Source organism: Grammomys surdaster, unplaced genomic scaffold (assembly GCF_004785775.1).
Source record: "Grammomys surdaster isolate TR1022 unplaced genomic scaffold, NIH_TR_1.0 141, whole genome shotgun sequence".
In the NCBI taxonomy this organism is placed as follows: domain Eukaryota; kingdom Metazoa; phylum Chordata; class Mammalia; order Rodentia; family Muridae; genus Grammomys; species Grammomys surdaster.
The window spans coordinates 10,224,520-10,232,335 of record NW_021604599.1 but is presented as its reverse complement, the minus strand read 5'-3'; positions in this window follow the sequence as shown (position 1 = coordinate 10,232,335).

Sequence of the window (7,816 nt, the reverse complement as noted above, 5' to 3'; positions counted from 1 at the left end):
ATGTGATTATGATAGAAAACCCTTTATGTAGGCCGAATCTGCCTACTTTGGCTGGGAACTGAACTTGGGCCCCCTGAAAGAATAGTATGTGCTCTTACTCACCAACACATCTCCCCACAACCCAGGGGAGAATTCTAAGTACCACATATACATCTGTTATAGGAAGAAATGAGGGCCACTTTGTTATCCAGAGACTGTCATTAGGTAGGAGACTAGTTCTGTGGATCATGGAGATTGGTGTACCAAAGGAAGAGTTGGTCAGTTTCCAAAACCATGACAATATATGGCCACCCTGTTATACTTGGGAGGGTCTGGAGTGTGTGTATGTACAGCAATCAGACAGTAAGGGACTCAAAGACAGTAATAACCCAAAGGTCTCTAATTTCTGGGCTGGTTCAAAGCAAAGGTCAAGGTGATGTATCTTTTCTTGTAAAACTGAAGAACACATCCAAAGATTATTTTCTAGACATTTTTAGCTCTGGCTTCCCTATGAGTTGCTATAATCTGGTCTCAAATATCTTACATTTTGTCTTGAGACTTAACAAGGCATTAAGACTTCATTCAATGAAACATCGAAGGGTTTTGTCATGTATTGATCATGTATGAAGTTAGAAAACACACACACACAAAGAGAGAGAGAGAGAGGGAGAGAGAGAGAGAGAGAAACAGAGGCAGAGACAGAGAGAGACAGAGACAGAGAGAGACAGAGACAGAGAGAGACAGGCAGACCGATAGGAGAGAGAGTTTGATACACTAAAATAGAAAGATATAGCCTTGGGGGTGGGAATAATTTTCTTTTTCTCCATGGTAATAAACATCATATCTGAAATTTCTTCTCATTAAATCCCTGAAAAATGCATCACCACACTTAATCCAAAGTCCTTTCTAAACAGGGGAAGTCTCAGAGGTGCCTCCACACTTAGAGATAATCATCTACTCTGTCAAATTAATGAGAAATTGATGGAAGACAGATGCTACTGAGGAAGAATAAGTAAATATTTGTTACCTACTTAGACAAATAAACTTTAATAATACCCTATTGTACTTATCTTTTTGAAGTAGGTGTATAAAATAAGGATTCAGAATTTTTATGTTTTTAAATTATTTCAGTGTAAAAGTAATGAATAACACCCAGCGATAAGGCATGAAAAGGGTGATTAAAGATAGAGCCTTAAAATTAGAACCAGACTTTATCATTTCTACAGAAATAAATATTCGCCAAGAACACATTAGGATTTTTAGTCAAGCCATATGTAAACTTACTTGATGTTTAGAATATTTTAGGATCTAAAGTCTTATCTAGGCCCCTGGGCCTTACAAGAAAAATAGTAAGTGGGCTAGGCAGAGAAATAGCTTGGGTGGCAAAGTGCTTGCCTTGGAAACCTAACAATCGGTAATATCAGGTGCCTATAATAGAGCTGGAGAAATGGAAATGTGGGGGTCCCCAGAGATCCCTGGGATTTACTGGCTAGCTAGATTTAATGAATAGCTGAGCCTCAAGCTTATTGAGAGACCCTGTCTCAAAAAGTAGAGAGTAAGAGAAGAAGACACCTGATGTCAACCACTGTGCACGCACACGTATGCATACTTTGCACGCATCCATCCTTAAATACATACACATTCATATACAGATACACCTACACATATGCATGCACATGTATAAGCACATATACGCATACATGTGTGTGCATGCACACATCTACACATACATACATATAATAAAATGAACTTTCTCATGCTTGCTGAGGATGCTGATATGAAAACCACGCTTGAATGAAGAGGAATACAGTGTCCACTGTCGTTCCATTTAGCTTATTTTAGAAATGTAGTGTACACTTCCAGACCTTCCTTATAAATGTCTGCTACAGCAGTGTTGAAGGCTTCTATGGAGAGTCTTTTCATTCTACCACAACTGGGTAGATTACTTCTTCTAACTGGGCACAAGGACAAGTTTCTGCCCTTGTTCTAAATGACATTACAAGGGAGGAGAGTTAACAGTATGAGGAGGAATATTTATCATTTCTGGAGGTGGCTCAGTGGCCAATGATCTCCCACAAATCACTTAAGGCTAGTTCTTGCCACCGTATACTGTGGACTTTCAAAATTGATATTTAAAAATCTGTTAAGTGCGAACAACTATACATTTCTTCTGGCACAAAAACTCACGACCTACTCTTTACCCTTGCTGTGCTTCAAAGAAAGGCATCTGATCAACTAACATTATGCAGAAATATTTTGAATGAGTCTTCTTTTTGATCCAAATTATTGATAGAACTGTACAAAATCTGGTGCAGCACAGTAAGTCAGAGCCCCACTAAACATAAACCACTATTAAACCTAATTTGTCTTTAGCATGTTGCTGGCTTTGGCAGGAGGTAGAAATCACAGCACACCTGTAAAGCACTTGGATGTTTTAGTTTGTCCATGAACCTTTAGGCTCCAACAATGACTTTATAGGAATTGGGGCAAATGATGTACACTAAACATACACCAAAGACACACGGGTAAAGTAATTCAGATGTGACTTCTTGTTAGCTAATTAATGTCACTCCCTTCGCCTTTCTATTTTGAAAAGGAAAAATGCACAAATTTTTAATGATTCTAATTATACTTGGGTTCACATGCACTTTTTTCCCTTAGTGAATAGTAATTGTGACTCTACACGGATTGGAATTTTGCCTGGTAACTTCTCCATTCCCTTTTTACATTGTTTACAAACCTCCAAAATGACATGACTATGTCACCCCTCTATAAAAAGTAAGCCTGTCAATCGTTTAAAAATCTGATTTCCCAAGCCATGGAAGGCAATTAGGTTTAGAAGGTAAATGTGCCTGAGCATTGCACCTGGCCTTACATAATCACCATGACCTGTGTTGGAACTTTGGCGAAGCCGTGCTTTCTTTAAAAAATAAAAGGAAGAGAAATAATGACTTCCCTAATGCTTGTAAGGCAACGTGTTTGTTTTAAGATGACCCTTGATGTTTCCTGATGCTATTCTACGATAGTAAAGTAATTGGGCTTTAGCACAGATGATTGTCTTGTTTCTAGTGCTAGAACGTGAGGGCAGGGGAGAGGCAGAGGTTTATTAGAAACCCCAGGCTCTGATTCTGCAACCTGCTTCGCACACCCATGTTGGATGTTCTGCTCTATCAAGATCCTAAAGTGTTTGTTACATACTGGAAAGTATGCACCATAGACATATGGTTGAGAGATAACACTTAAATATCATTCATTGAAGAAGCAGTTACATTGATTGTTTAAGAAGTGAAAGTAGTGAGATGGTAAAGTGGGATGTTCACATAACTATGATATCTGAAAAGCAATTTGATGGAAAAATTTTGTTTTCCTAAAGATGAGGAAGCCACTGGCTTGGCTGGTAATAATTTCATACAGGATGCTCCCGGGAATAGCAGAGTTCTATATGGGTTGAAAATCTGATTATGTTGAAAGACCTTATTTGACTTAAAACAGATTATATTTATTTATTATTTTGAAATCTAGGTGCAAACTTTTCTTTGATGATATTATAACAATTAAGCCTCTGACTTATCTTTTTGTATAAATGAGTCCTGTTATGCTGGACTCCTGTCTTATTCACTGTTCGACTGCTTGAAGAGACACCATGACCCAGGCACCTCTTATTAAAGAAAGCCTTTAGTTGGGGCCTTTATTATAGTTTCAGAGGTTTGGTCCGTTTTGATCCTTGTGGGAAGCATGGCAGCAGGTTTGGCAGATAATGGTCCTTGACAGGTAGCTGAGAACTGCATAGTGATCTGCAGACAGAAAGAGAGAGTCTCAGTTTGGTTTTTGAAACCTCAAAGCCCACCCCTAGTGACACATTTTCTCCAACAAGGCAACATGTAATCCTAATCCTTTCCAATAGTGCCACTCCCTGGTGACTAAGCATTCAAATAAATGAGCCTATGGGGACCATTCTTATTCAAACCACCACAACCTATAATTTCTAGGGTTTTTTTCCTTCTTTTTATGAAGAGGTATCTTAATAATAACCACAGAGGATTCTGAGGGCTCACTTTGTAACATGCCTACCTTTTTTTTTTCTCTTCATTTTCTTACTTCTGTTTGTGATCACCTTGTTCACACCATTTCATGTCAAGGCGTTCCTTAAATAGGAAGACTGGTGGACTGGTAAGGGAACTTGCAGCAAGCCTGACAGCTTTAGTTCCATTCCCAGGATCCCTAGAGTGAACCGAGAGAACACATCTCCCCTAACATGTGTCCTCTGACTTTCACACGCCGGGAATATAATTACGTATACACCTCAAACAAACAGAACCAAACAAATGGGATATTTTCAAGTTGAAAATCAAAATACAAGTTACTATGATGAAACTCTTTTGTTCAAAGGATTTAGTTTTCATGTAAACTATACCTGCTTTTCCTCCACCTTGTTTTGAGTTGTCTCCTTTATATTTAATTAAATCGAGTATTTGTGGCAAATATAAATAATATAGATAAATGCACTTGGGTCAGAAATAGGAAAGACACCTAGAAAATATATAACTCAGCAGGGAAGACCCAAAAGATGTAGACAAGAGCTGGTGAGTGACTGGTATTCAGATCTGGAAGCTAGATCACATTTACCAAGGCATTTCTTCTTTCCTCTGCTTTGATGGTGAACTATTATTGAGAGCCCCTGCAGCAGCTTGGTGGAGGTTGGTCAGGAGGGTTTCCTCTGACTGCCAAAGCCTTGGCTCTGCTCCCCAGGATTCTAATGATGGAGTCCTCTATGGCAGCTTTCCAAACAAATGGGCTCTTTGCCTAAAACCTCAGAGGATGTTTCTCCAACATTTCCAAGTTTTCCCTAGATGCTTTTAAATTGTAGGAAGAAGAAAAATGAGTACATTCTGCTTAAAGTATAGCCTTGTAGGTTTGAATGATTTCTTTTTCTCTACAATGCAGTTGATATTCTGTAGTGTTAATGTGTTGTATTATTTGTATACAAATATGCATTATATAACACATATTAAACCATGTAGATTATATGCTTTAAATACATATATAATATGCAAAGCTGAACACAGGAGAGGGAAAAAAGCAACTTGGAATTTAAGATTAAAAGTCACAGCTCAAGGATCAGACTTGTAAGCTTACTTGGGAGAATGCCAAAAGTCCAGGTAATTCACTCGGTTTTCCCTTAAGAGGAGGAAGGCAGGTTGACATCTTTCTCTGAAAAGATAATATACAAAATGATTTTAGCATTTCAAATGTCCTCGTCATATAGGGATGCATTCATAGTGATCCTCGAATGGCTGTATAAAATACAAACTGCAGTTTATATACACTGATACGACCAGTTTTTCTTCTGCTTCTGTTGCTGCCATCTTTTTGACAAACAGCACAACCTTGCGCCCCGAGTTTTCCAGGCTCCATGGCATGCTTTCTTGCCATAATAAACAGCCTCCTGACTGCTAACAATTTAGATTATTTTGTCTCATGTCCGTCTATGTCAATGGAATTCCACAGTATATGTTCTTGGTGCCTGTCTTCTTTTTTGCTTTTCTCTATTGCTGTTCCACCCAGGACTTAGAGCAGAATGGCTGGGTCACAGGGTATCACAAAAGCAGCTTCATTACACATCCTCTAGCAGAGTGTGAGGATTCTGCTCCATATCCTCGACATCATTTACAATTTTTGTTCACTTAAATTTCCTGTCCATATAACTTTTATTATTACAATAGGAGTGCTTATCCACTTTATATGTTATTTTAGAGTACAGTGGCATTTTGCTCATAACCTCCTGATTTCCCTTGCCAATTTCCTCTTTTTTGTCTCTCTAGTTATAAGATCCATATTATTGTTAATTCTATTATTATTTATATTCATGGTTCTTAACATTCATAGCTTGAGCCATTATCTTTTAGTCTTGAAGTAAAGTTTTAGAGAACTATTTATCAATAGATTTGTGAGGATGAAAAACACTGATTTAAGGAAATGAAAATGTATGGAAGAGTATCAATTTAACAATGGAAGTTTGTAGTAGAATACTTACAAATAATGTCATTTAAAAACTGTAAAAACTGTAATTGAAGGAGTTGATTCTATCTATGTTGAGAGAAAGGGAGGCAAGCAAGGTATCACAAGGCAACTGGGAAGACGTGTGGAGATGTTAGTATCTACACTGAATGGCTTCTTGGTCGATATTGCAGGGAAGGTAGGAGACTGTTTTCCCTTTGCAGGAGGCTAAGTTTTCAGGATCTGTCTCTGAGAATCTCAACCATATAGATGGCCAATTTACATAAACTAGGATAGCCCTACTGTTCCTTTTCTTGATTAATAGTCATGGGCTTTGGGGATTTCTTGCTTGAGTTACAGGGATAATTGCTTCACCTCTCATGCCTGTCTGATTTGTGTGAGTCTCAGCCCTCAGGTCCGTAAAGGAAATCTAATCATGACTAAACACAAATTCTACATCCTGTCTCCTGCTTCTCGGGCACTGACTAATTTCACTTCATGGAGAGCCTAGTGATAGAGATTATGCTTTCAGTGGGCTCACAGAGCAGTTGCTCCAAGTTCATTTAACACTCTTCTTGTTATGTGAGTGTGTTGAGCTGACCTTTGTTCTGTGGCGAGTGGAAGAAAGTGACAGAAGGAAGCAACATTGTTTACAAAGGAGAAGAGACATTACAGGGGATACGTATAGGCCATCTTCAAACACATGACCATTGTCACAGGAAAAGAAGGTTTGTTAAGTAAGTGTCATAACAGAACATAAAGAGTAGAAAAATGAATTTTTAGCTTAGTTTATAAAACTAGACTTCCTAACACTTACGGCCTTTTGACAAAGAAATGCTGTGCATGTGAGAAGAGAAATGCTTGATTTTGAAGGCTGAGTGTCCAGGCAGAGGGTGAGGGGTAGCTCATCAGAGTTTTAGTCTGTCTCTCTAGTGTCTGTCCCACTCTACGATGCTATGAATCAATACACTGTATTGTACCGAATCTGAGAAGTCATCTAGTAGAAAAAGCATCCTGATTTCAGAGAGGTTAAAATGTGGAAAATTGAGGGTATTAAACCTGCTGAACTGTGGCTCACATTCTCTCACATTGTAATGATGATCTGAGGACCAGGCGTAGCTTGATAATTTTCATCACTTCCTGTTTGCCCGTCCCTCTCACATTTTGCGTGCCCTCATTAGTCCAGAGTGTGCCTGTGGGTTTATAAGGCCTGGAAACAACCTCAGGAAATAGAAGGTATTTTCTATTAACTTTCCTGCAACAAAGTGCATGACCACGTGAACTATAGCAAATGGGTTTTGAAAAGAGTTTCTTCTTGTTTTACTGACTTATCAACAGCCACGTGAGCCTCAGACTGGAGGAGGCCTTATGGAGCACTGTTGAGCTACTTATTTACTTTATGTGGATGTATGTATGCCTGAGTGCGTGAATGGGCACCATGTATGGATAGGTGCGTGCAGAGCCCAGAAGAGGAGGTCGGACTGCCTGGAACTTGAGATTCATGGTTATGATGCCCGACATGGGTTTTGGGAACTCAACCCAGGTCTTGTGGAAGAACAGTCTATGTTCTTAACCACTTAGCCATTTTTCCCGCCCCTGAATATTATTTTTTAAAATTATTTAAATTTCACCTTCCAGTTCATTGTATAATGTTACATTTTATTTTTGGAGCAGACAATTTAAACATTTACATTTAATTTTATAAGGACTATAACATTAAGCATTGTAAGTAATTTTAATCTTACTGCCAGCCTATTGACCTGCATATGCTTTGTGTTTGAAACTATTGGAAAAAAGCTTATGCTATATTTCTCATTTGCCTTTAAAAAGATTCGTCATC